This window comes from Helianthus annuus, chromosome 9 (assembly GCF_002127325.2).
Source record: "Helianthus annuus cultivar XRQ/B chromosome 9, HanXRQr2.0-SUNRISE, whole genome shotgun sequence".
Lineage (NCBI taxonomy): Eukaryota > Viridiplantae > Streptophyta > Magnoliopsida > Asterales > Asteraceae > Helianthus > Helianthus annuus.
In genome coordinates, this window is record NC_035441.2 from 55,667,055 (window position 1) to 55,679,082 (window position 12,028).

The window sequence follows — 12,028 nt, forward strand, 5'->3', positions numbered from 1 at the left end:
TGAACATAAAGCTTAAAAACATGAAAATCAAAGATGTTTAAGTGTATGTGTTAAACTTGTTTGTTGATTTCTTGTGTTTATGGTGTAGATCACCATATGAAGCTTGCTAGATGATGATTAAACTCATGATCTAGCAAGTGTATGGATGGATCTTGAGAAAATCATGTTGATCATCCTTTATGTGAATCATGAACTTGAAGATGAACTTGTTTTAGTGTATGATGATTATTTCTACAAGTTATAAGTCTTGAAAAATAAAGGATTTCAAAAATAATATTTTTAAGAAACTAAAAGTTTACTACTAGATTAACAAGACTTGGTTTTTAAAGAAAGTATTCATGTTTTAAGGGTTAAAACAAAGCTAGTAAAGTGTATGTAACAAGAAAAATACAAGAAGATTAATTTTTGAAAAATCATCATACAAGTTGTGAAGAATGAAATTCCATAAAAATGAGTTTTATGAAACAAAAACCATGGAATTAGAGTTACTAGACTTTACTAAACAACATGTTAAATTACTACACATTTTTGTTAAACTTCAAGTTCATGACATGTTGTTAAAATGCATATTATGGCTCATGGTAAGTCTTGTGTGAATTGTTGATGATTAATGATGAGTTTTTAAAAGAAAATGATATGCTATTAAGCATGGAAACCTCCATTTTTAAGGGGAAACTATGGCAAAATTTTTGTAGAAATTAAACACTTAGAAATATATTTTTAAACAAGTGTTTATTAGTAAATTTTCGCCTTGATTTTAATATAAAAATTTGCCATAATTTTTATTACAAAAATTACAAATATTGGAGGTTGATTTTTGATAATAAAAATCACTAAGTATATATTTAGGAAAATATATATTTAGATGTCACAGATTATGTGTTACATGTATATTAATTGTATTAGTTATATTAAAATTAGGACTTGAAAATAATACACCACACCAAAATACTAAAAATTGTAACATGAAAATATTACCAAAATCCCAAGAAAACAAATATATAATTTATACCCGAATATTGGACAATCGGACAAACGGACATATGGACTATAATTAGATATTCCAGAAGTAAATTCATAACTCGACAAGTATGACGAACGGTATTTTTGAAACCGAAGAAAACGGAAAATATGGATTTTTACAACTATTACAAAATATATCACATTTTGTCAAAGGAGAAAAATATATTATTTTGAAGTATGTATTTTCAAAAACAATTTAAGAATATATTATTTTGGTGAAAACTAAAAATATATATTTTTCTAAGAGTAAATTACAAGTTTTGTCCTTTATGTTTACGTCAAATTGCAGGCGCTGTCCTTTTGGCCAAAAGTTTACTGTCGGTGTCCTTAACCTTTCAAAATCTTGCACGTTTTGTCCTTTACGCCAAACCTGGTTAGAAATCTCAGTTAAAAACTGTCATGTGCAATGCAGATGAGGGTAAAATGGTAATTTCCCTCTCAACCATTTCTATTCCCCCATTTATAATCCTCACCCCTCTTTCTTCTCAACATTACATTGATGATCTGTATTCTGTAACATGGCTATGTTAATTGAAACAACAATAAGAGCAGCAACAACATTATCACCAGTCATCATCAATCGTCATAGCCATGTTAATTGGAATAATAAGAGCAGCAACAACAACATTATCATCAATAATCAAAACCTAAACCAACAAAAAAATGGAACAGAAGCTACCTTCGCTGCTGTCGCCGGAGACCAATCTGACCACCCCACCTCCGCCTTCAAGCCAGTAGGCTTCAAAAACTTCATCCGTACCAACCCCCATGTCGGACAAATTCACCGTCAAAAAATTCCGCCACATCGAGTTCTGGTGCTCCGACGCCACCAACACCGCACGCCACTTCTCCTGGGGCCTTGGCATGCCCATTATCCTCAAATCTGATCTCCCCACCGGCAACTCCACCCACGCCTCCTATCTCCTCCGCTCTGGCAACCTCAACTTCCTCTACACCGCCGTGATCTAGGGTTTATGTTTGATGTGAATTTTTGATTCAGTTTGGCAGATTATGTGGATTGGGACTACAATATTACAGATCATCAATGTTAAGAAGAAGAGGGTAAGGGTTATAAATGGGGGAATAGAAATGGTTGAGAGGGAAATTACCATTTTACCCTCATGTGCAATGCACATGACAATTTTTAACTGAGATTTCTAACTAGGTTTGGCCTAAAGGACAACACGTGCAAGATATTGAAAGGTTAAGGACACCACCTGTAAACTTTTGGCCCAAAGGACAGCGCCTGCAATTTGACGTAAACATAAAGGACAAAACTTGTAATTTACTCTTTTTCTAAAGTTTAATCTTAAAAATATATTATTTTTAGATATATGGAAGCATACTTAATTTTTGCCAAGTAAAGTTTATAGATATATATTTTCTACGAAAATTCTCTTAAAATATATATTTTAAGAATATAAATTTGGTGATTTTTGATTATATAAAAATAATATTCCGAAAAATTTTACACAAATTAAGTATAAAATATTTAATAAATACGAGAAAATACGTATTTCTATACGAACAAATATACACCGGAATACACCACAAATACTTGGCAAAATACACAAGTATAAGAATACACAAGTACCAGTGTACCTACACTTGAGAAAATATTTATGTAAGAAATACATGACAAAGCAAGTTAAAAATAAATATATTATTTTTAACAACGCTCCAAATAATTGGATAAAAATAATTAAGTTAAAATTATTCTTATTTTAACTTATAATGATATAATTTGAAATTATACAATATACGTCCAACATATAACTCAAAGTATACCAATTCGAAACTAAGTCTTAATAAATAAGACTAAGAGTCCTTACACGACCTAACCGTCTAATAAAACATAGTACGTATGTAGGTAGTGATACGACCCAAGAAGTGAACCCTTGAGTATACGAGACAGCAGGACGCAAAATTGTGAGTTCATGTCCCCCTTTTCTTTTAACTGTTTTCGGTTTTATAACTTCGGGGCTGAAATACATGTTTCAAAGGTTTCGAATGTTTCAAATGGTATGGTTAGCTAAGGAATGAACTGTTAGATCATGTGAATGGTGGGTACAACACTTAAGACCATTAATCCTTGTATAAGGACCGAGGGGCATGAGTGATAGATCTATTTGGGTGTTGCGAGCCCCACCCATAGGTCAGGGAGTGGCCCATGTGGTGATTATGTCGTCCCAGCCGGGTGGCCCGGTACGAAATCCGCAAAGGTTTGAGCCTTCCTGCACCATTGCACACATATTAATGACCTTGCAAATCATTAATTGATTTGTTCATAGACGCTTTCATACCGGTTTACAAAGGCATACTTACAAATGATTACAAGTTTATACGAGCTCACATACAAAACACATGAACTCGCTCAACTTTTGTTGATGTTTTCAAAATTACATGTATTTCAGGAAACAAGATGGATCTTGGGCGCTGGTGTTGTTTTCAAGATGTAAATTTCAAGTTTAGATGTCATCCACTTTTGTTGGTATGTAACTTAACCAGAGTTATGTTGGTTGGAACTTAAATGCCTTGTGTTGTAACGTTTTAAACTTATGAATGCATGAACATCATTTTAATCATATAGTTGTTTATTATAATTGAATGCAATGATATTAATCAAGTCACACATCACACGCTTCCGCAAAAGTCAGGGTGTGATAGTGTTGAAGGTTCAATGCAGCCCGGATGGCTACCATAGACACCTTTCTTAGTATGTACATATGCAAATACCAATTAACAAAGATAAAGACTGACCTGTATGCAAAAAAAGTTAAAATGGTCAAATGTAAGAAAGGTTATTATATATACCTGCCGCTCAAAATCGACTTTTAACCTAGTAGTGGGTGTGAGAAACATTTGTTCGATAACAGGCTCGGTTTGCAGAGCAGCTTTACCCAAACAGCTGGAGCATGTGAGGCGGTGGAGAGGAAGTATGGTTGTGAAGATTTTTAGGGTTTGGAATGTGAGATGGAAAAAGAGCGGAGGCATGTGTGGTTTTGCCGCTCATATTGATTCAAGAAGGATGGATAGGATGCCAGGTGGCAATAAATGGTTTAAGAAGATGCCATGTGGCCTAAGATTGTTTTGTTTTATTAGTATTTACTAGCGGTAAGACCCGTGTGCAAACACGGGTGGCTTTTATAAAACCATGCAACTAAAGAAATAATCAGCCTAAACAAATAATCAAAAGTAGTCACTACCTTTCATCGTAAAAACTAAGAACTTCTATTTTAAATAGTGATATCTGGTTGGAAGTATGTGCAAACACAGGTTGTTTTTAGAAAATCATTCATACCACATTTTATTAAACAACGAATTCGAGACGGCAGTGTAAGCTCTGCTTCGGGATGGAACAGGGGTTTTTATAGGGTGAAAAAGTGAAAGCTGACAAGGCATCTGTTTCAAAGATCTGATAGCCAACATCTGTCCACGTGCCAACATCTGTTGGGGATAATGGATGACAGTTGTTAGGAAACCTTATTGGAAAGGAACAGAGGTTAGGAACAGTGGAATGAATAGTAGTTGATTTTTGTCTATCAGTGGATAGACATAAGAGGTTATGAATAGTAGCTGATTTTAGTCTATTAGAGGATAGATATCAATGGATAAGATAAACAGAGGTTATGAGAACAGAGGATACCTTTTAGCAGTGGATGAATTTTTAGCCAAGCAGAGGTTTTTAAAATAGTGGTTTTGAACAGACTTTAAGGGTTTTTGAATTTTTTTTCAATCAAAGCTATTTTTTAAGGATGGATTTTTTATTTTCTAAAAACATTTTAATGCTTTTGATTGAGCAATTCAGCAGGATTTGTTGGGATAAACTCTGATATCAATTGTTAGGATCTGAGTTTGATTGTTGTGACAGTTAAGATGATAACAATGGAAGAAGATAAAACAGAAATGAAAATATACAACAGAATAATAAACTTTTAAATCACAACAATGTGAAGAATGCTTTCATCATCATGCTTTTATAAAGATTACAGTTACAATGTTTACGTATGCACGAGAATTACAAACTCCCCCTCAGCCTATTCACTCCTAGTTTGTTCGTACAAAATGTCAAGAGGAAAGTGATAAATAGAATAGTATATACACTGTTCTATTTATAGTACAAATCAAACATCTAAAGCATCTAAGCTGACGTTACCAAGACAGCAACATCCAACAGCCTAACAAACTCCTAACATCTGCTATTAGCCTAAGCACAGTTACATTGATATCCTCTATTGAGCAACATATGTTGAATATCATATGTTGCTCTTTAACATCTGTTGAGCCATAGCAGACCTTTGCTTCTTCAGACTTTATCTTCAACAGCAGATGATCACTTTGGCAGACCTTTTGATCAGCAGACTTTATCTTCAAGCAGATGTTCTATTTTGACAGACTTTGGCTTTGGCAGACCTTTGGAGTAGCAGATGTTGAGTCTTTGTAATTGGGAGGAGCAGATTCTTCAAAGCACTGTTATTCATGATCAGACGTTGTAGACGATTTTGGAGTCTTTGTTATTTGATGGGGACTGTTGTGGCCCTTGTTGGCTGCCTCCCTTGGTGTTGCTAAATAATAATCTTCAATGTCTTTCGAAAAAAAAAAGAAAAAAAAAACTTACTCAGCTGTATTTTAAAAGAACCATAGCTTTTTACAACAAAAAAAAAAAGAAAAAAATAAACATAAAGAGAATCAACAGTATTTATTAACGTGTGCTTTAATAAATAAATAGTTTGATGCTAAAAATAGAGTAAATTACAAGTTTTGTCCTTTATGTATGTCCAAAATTGCAGGCGCTGTCCTTTGTCTTTAAAATTGATGAGTTTTGTCCTTAATGTATGCAAATCTTGCACGTTATGTCCTTTAGGCCAAACCCAGTTAGATTTTTTGGTTAAATATGGTAATGTGCAAGGCACATGAGGGTATCATAGTCTTTTCACATCCTAATTTATCTAATTTATAAATGATTTTCCACCTTCCACTCTCTCTTACCCAACCACCGCCAGTGCCACCAGCCACCACCGTCCCCACCTACCACCGTCACTGTCAACATCATCATCTGCCACCGCCCACACTCTCTCTCTCTCTCCACCGCCGTGAGAGAAACCCCCAACAAAGAATTTGCATAAAAAAACTCATAAGAATTTTGCAAACAATGAACCAACCTTTAACAACTCAAAGAATTTCTATAAAAATATTCAAAGATTTTGCAGAACACATGAATTGATCTTCCAAAAATCACAAGAATTTTGCATAAAAAGCTCATAGAATTTGCAAAAAACATGAATTAATTTTCAAAAACCCAATATAATTTGCAGAAACCAAGAACAACTAACCTTCAAAACCTCAAAGAATTTGCAGAAACCAAGAACAACTAACCTCCAAACCAGATCAAACACCAACACAACAATCAAGAATCATGAGCTCCCACATTCCAACAATACCCAAAATCATTAAAAAAAAAATAGAACAAGAACTTTCAGATGAAGATTCCAGTGGAAAGAAAGAGGAAAAAAAAGACAATGATTTAGCAAATTCACCCTAACAAATCCCCAAATTCACCCATTTCTTCGATCTAAATTCACGAATCAATCACAATGAGCAATCAAGCGGAATCATCGGACTCGTCAGTCACACTTCAGTTCAGTCGATCGTCACGGCGGAACCCTAGCCGCCGCCTAGGGTTTAGATCTGCGAAGGAGGTTGTGGTGGATTTTGGTCTGCAGCGGCGGAGGAGCACGGCGGCGGTTGTGGCGGTGATGGTGGTGGTGTGAAGGGGATGGTGGTGATGATTGTGGCAGTGATGTTGGTGGAGGTGGAGTTGAAGGGGATGGCGGCGGTTGTGGTGGGGAGTGAAGGTGGAGGTGAAGGGTATGGCGGCGGTGGTGGTGCATCTCCTCCGCAGATGGAGAGAGAAGAGAGAGAAGAGAGCGAGAGAGAGTGAGGGAGGAAGATAGAGAGAGCAGGGTTAATATATATATATATTTTGATTTTCAGATTTTTTTAAATAATAGAGATAAAAAGACTATTATACCCTCATGTGCCTTGCACATGACCAGATTTAACCAAAAAATCTAACTGGGTTTGGCCTAAAGGACATAACGTGCAAGATTTGCATACATTAAGGACAAAACTCATCAATTTTAAAGACAAAGGACAGCGCCTGCAATTTTGGACATACATAAAGGACAAAACTTGTAATTTACTCCTAAAAATATTTCACAACAATAGGAACTCTCTTTCATTTCAATTTTTTTCCAAATCTTGATAGGGATGACCGGTACAGGGATCTTCGTGGCCAGCTAGCATATCGGGGATTGCGTCTCCGGTAAGCAACTATTAAGATCATTTGCGGGATTGAAGCTGGAAAACACGGGAAGAACTCGTCTTTTTTCTACCTTCGATTTCCCATGTGACTATTTTTATTGTGGCTCCAGGGACAACCACTCGATCGATCCAGGTGCAGCATGACAAGGTGTGCAACTTTTGTAAATGAACTCTTTCTTCCCTGGACGTAACAATGGAAACTGTAGAAACGTAAACAAATAATCCGTAAGCAGCTTCTGGTGCATAACCTAACTTTGCTTTCTTAAAACTAATTAGCTTTTCAAGATTATTAGAATTGATATAGAACGATACCTAGCCTATCACCACTTCACCATTGACGTCATCCACAACATTATCATTGGATTTGATAATCCAATGCCTCCAGTACAGCTGGCACGATTCAAAGGTCATACTGTGGACAAAACATTCCTCGGGTTTAAGCGACATACAGATCGAGTATGCAAACATATATTTCTTAGCTTCTTGCATAAGGTCACTGAATTCAGGTACAAATACAGCAGACGCACGTACCTGCAACAATATAAGCGACCTATTATATCTTAAACTCTTAAAGTAACATTACCAGAACCAAAAATTGTATAAGCAATTATAATTTAACTACACCTGAACACCGCATTTGTAGCCATAGAACACAGCGGAGGTTCTTCGGGGAACAAACTGATGCTTCGAAGATTTCCTTCCTCACGTAACTTTATAATCCCGTTTTGAAGGCGGCGAACATGTTCTTCCAACCATAACAACATAGCATCTTGCTGGGACCCGCCTCTTGAATCATGCACCATAGTTATTAACTCATTTGGTACACATGACATCATTTCTCGTCTTGTTATAAGATTCTTGGTGCCAACGTAGAGTTGACCAACCTCACAATCAAGAAAAAACATCTTCTAGGTGTAATCAGAAACCACCATTACGATATACTTACATTTTGTTTAAGCTATTCCAGTAATCAATTTCTCCTATTGATCGAGTTTCTTAACCTTCAACAGGCCAAACAGAAATTGCAACCCAAAAAATTCACAAAAGGAATACGCTATCATAGCAGGACCCTGAAAGAAGACATGAAGCATAATGAAATTTAGCATCAAAGGTCCAATATTTCAATTGCCAAATAAATTTATTAGTAAATTAAATTTGGTGCTTCCTCTCATTGAAATTAGGTATAAAATAGTTGCCAGGTTGACCAGGCTTACCGCAGCTACCGCCTGCCAAAAAAAATATACAATTAGAAAAGCTATGTCAAAAAAATATACAACTTCAATACCAGCTTCACAAAACCTTAGCAAATAAACAAATTATCTTGTTACTTTTAAGGTTTCAATCAGTAAATAGGGCAAAATGAACACTCATGACTTAGCAATTTCTGTGATATCAAAACAGGGGTCGAGACCCTTTCCAATGCCATCTAACACTGCAAGATACAAACAAACACAGCGAGATGTCTTTAAATTATAATTATTATGATACTATCAATACTTGGGTATCTAATTTGAGAGTTCATTTTCATTGGTATTAGAAGATGATGATAATTACAAAAATTAGATGAAGTACCTGAAAAAGCTCTAACAACAAAGGTGAAAGTGGTAGGAAAATGGAATGGTTGATCTGCTGAAATAGAAAATAAATCCACCCTTGAAAAAAATGCAATAACTAATATTACACTAACAGAAAAAAGCATATAATATCTGTGCTATACTTATATCATCAAATAAATGCTGACATTTTGCAAAAGAACATAAAGTATGTTACATCGAGACATGTGATAAAATAACTATGGAACTATATATTTACATTTATTTATATTAAAAAGGAAAACCAAGTACAGGCTTTAAGGATAACTAACCTATTAAGGAAGAATTGTGCAGTTCTTCTGACAGCTGTCATGCCTCCGGTTGGATCTTTCTCTTTAACTCCGTAAAATACTTCCAACAAACCTTCGCGGATGTTTGAGCTTATGCTGCAAAAACTCAAAGGTCTGTACGTCAAGAAAATCCCATGTGACGTTTTCTAAAAACGGTTAGTCACTCATTACCTCCCCATCATTCCAAAATCATAAAATATTAGCCTTCCGCCATTCACATCATCAACAGCTATATTACCAGGATGTTGAATTAAAGAAGGAGAGGATTTTAAGTTTTTAATAATAATCTGCATGAGAATTGCATATATGCACAGATGTATATTTCTGAGTCGTTTTCCCAATACCCAAAGTCCCCGGTTCTTCTATTCGGCACTTTCCCCTTTTGGTATTTTCGCTCTCTTGGTGTAAAAAAAATACCACTTGTCATCACACGGTCGATCTTGATCTATTATCAAAACACAACAATATTCAAGATTAATAAATATACGCTACATATATCATTCAAACTATATATATAATCAATGTTGGATTGGAATATGTTTTACTTACTTGTAAGTTCTTTAGGACTGTGGTTGCAAAGATTGACTTCATATATCCGGCATTTGGGTTGTTCTCCGGTTTTAATCTTTGGTTTTAAGTAGTAGAGTATGAGTTCTGAGTCCGTTGGGCAAAACCGATAGCCGGGAAGCAGGTTATCGACATAATCAGATGTACATTCTGAGTCGTTTTCCAATATTCTTCTATTCGGCACTTTCCCCTTGCGGTGATTCGCCTAAGGCGAGTACATATACTCAATCCAACAGTAGCCGCAGCCAAGCCAATCAACCCTCCCTACAAACAAAAAACATCCAATCACAAACAATGCAACTCAAACCTCACAACAATTCTCGCTATACATTGCGGTGATTCGCCTGAGGCGAGTACATATACTCATGAATATCCTCATGCTATCATGGAGTCTGAGGTAATATTCCCCAATCCCAGTTTGAGAGATCCCAGTGGGTGTTGCTGCAGTAATCCTGTGTCTAATATCATAAATCTTTCCTTTGTCATAAACATCCCATCTTGGAGGAATCAACTCACTATCTTGTGATGACAAAACAACACAAGGTAACAACATTAGAAACATCAACTAAGGATTCATATTTCCAAATCACTACCTACGTGCAATAATTTGAATATCATAAAAGTGCAATAATTGCTCTTTGACCATCAAACTTTTACTCTTTCTTGATGTTAAATTGAAAAAAACTTTATTTTGATACTTATCTTATAATTATTTTGGTTGTAATTCTAAGAAACTAATAATCTCCAATATGGTATTCATCCAAAATCCAAAAGAAAAACAAAAATTGCGTTTTGATTATGTCTTACAAAACTCATTTTCTAATAGTTTTATTCTGTGTCATCAAAATTCAATAAGGATTTTGTTGATTTGACACGTATTACATATGAGAAATATAATGAGAAATATTATTCCTTATAATAATATCTATAAGTTGTGAAACCAACTAACAAACGATCAAAGTTTCACTACGGCATTTAATCAAACATGTTACATGCATCAACTATTGTCAGCCATTCAATGATTTAAATCTCACCTTTAAGAACATGAAGGTGGCGTGTGTCGACATCAAAACCCACATCAATATTGTGATCATACACGTGTCCTGAATCATCCACGTGAGTCCTAGTGTCGGCAAATTGTTAGCGAGTGACAGATACTGACCGGAATGGCAGATAAAGCACCGGCCATATCACACAAACAATAACAACAATAACAATAGCAACAATAACAATACACAACAAATAAACAATTAATCAAATACGTATGCAAAACGAACGATGATCAGAGTGGAGAAAGGAAGATGTAATACCTTGAAGAACAACGCAGTCGTCGATGAATCGAGTTGAGCCTTACGCCGTCGTCGAACACTGTTTCGACGCTCGTTCCTGGTAGAGATATTCGCGTTGGGAGTGATTTTTTGGATGGAACTTCATTATATAATTGATTCTTATTGATTTGGATCCAACCGATCACCGAAGAACAAAATAGTTTGAATTTTAAATGACTATATAGTCTGGATTGGAGAGCCATGAAGATTTTGGGAGAGAGGTCTGCATTGGATTTGAGAGAGAGACAGTATTAGAAGAACTATTTATACGTATATGATTTGAATGTTGAATCTCGAGTCAGAATTTTAAATCTCGCAAGATGTTTGAATTTTGGATGATAGGCAGATTGTTTGAAGAAAAAGGCTAATGACAGATCTTTACCCTTTTGTATGTGGGCAGACCTTTGCCTTTATGTATGTGGGCAGATCTTTGAAATTTGAATGTAGGCTAGAGTTTTGAATTTTAAAGTGGACAGATCTTTGAAATTTGAATGTAGGCTAGAGTTTTGAATTTTAAAGTGTTTTAATATTAAGCTTTATAATGTAATAATGACACAAGAAAAACATTGTTCGACAACCTCTATGGCTGTTACATCAGCTTTTCTTACGTCATTAGGATTTCTTATTTTATAGAAAGTATAGATAGATTTATAGATATAGATTTGCGTAGATTTACAAATATATTTTTTACATTAATTTGTTAAAAAAAACTTTAAAATACTTTTAAGCGTCTAAAAGTAATCTTCTAATCTATGCCATCGTTATATTTTTTTTTTTTTTTGTATCTATATATATTAATAAAGGAGATGATTTGGGCTATTTGTCCTTGAATGGTGAAGCCAAATTGATGATGTGGCAACTTATTGTTGAATAGATGGTGATTTTGGGAGGGAATTCCTCTTAT

At 35.0% G+C, this 12,028-nt stretch overlaps 1 long non-coding RNA gene across 19 annotated transcripts; it reads right to left on the reverse strand.

Moving 5' to 3' along the window:
* Nucleotides 1-7,119: 7,119 nt before the first annotated feature.
* LOC110877979 lies at nt 7,120-11,715 on the reverse strand. 19 transcript variants are annotated; one of them, XR_004866286.1, is made up of 11 exons: nt 11,107-11,713; nt 10,831-10,919; nt 9,779-10,315; nt 9,212-9,674; nt 8,920-8,976; nt 8,647-8,779; nt 8,562-8,573; nt 8,294-8,417; nt 7,972-8,133; nt 7,660-7,878; nt 7,120-7,547 (listed from the first exon to the last, which is right to left on the reverse strand). It is a non-coding gene; the product is annotated as an uncharacterized LOC110877979 (long non-coding RNA). The 19 variants fall into 19 exon arrangements; XR_004866284.1 differs by having other exon boundaries at nt 7,972-8,779; nt 8,920-8,973; nt 9,212-9,325; ... (1 more) ...; nt 9,779-10,060; nt 10,154-10,311; XR_004866283.1 differs by having other exon boundaries at nt 7,972-8,417; nt 8,676-8,779.
* Nucleotides 11,716-12,028: the final 313 nt, after the last annotated feature.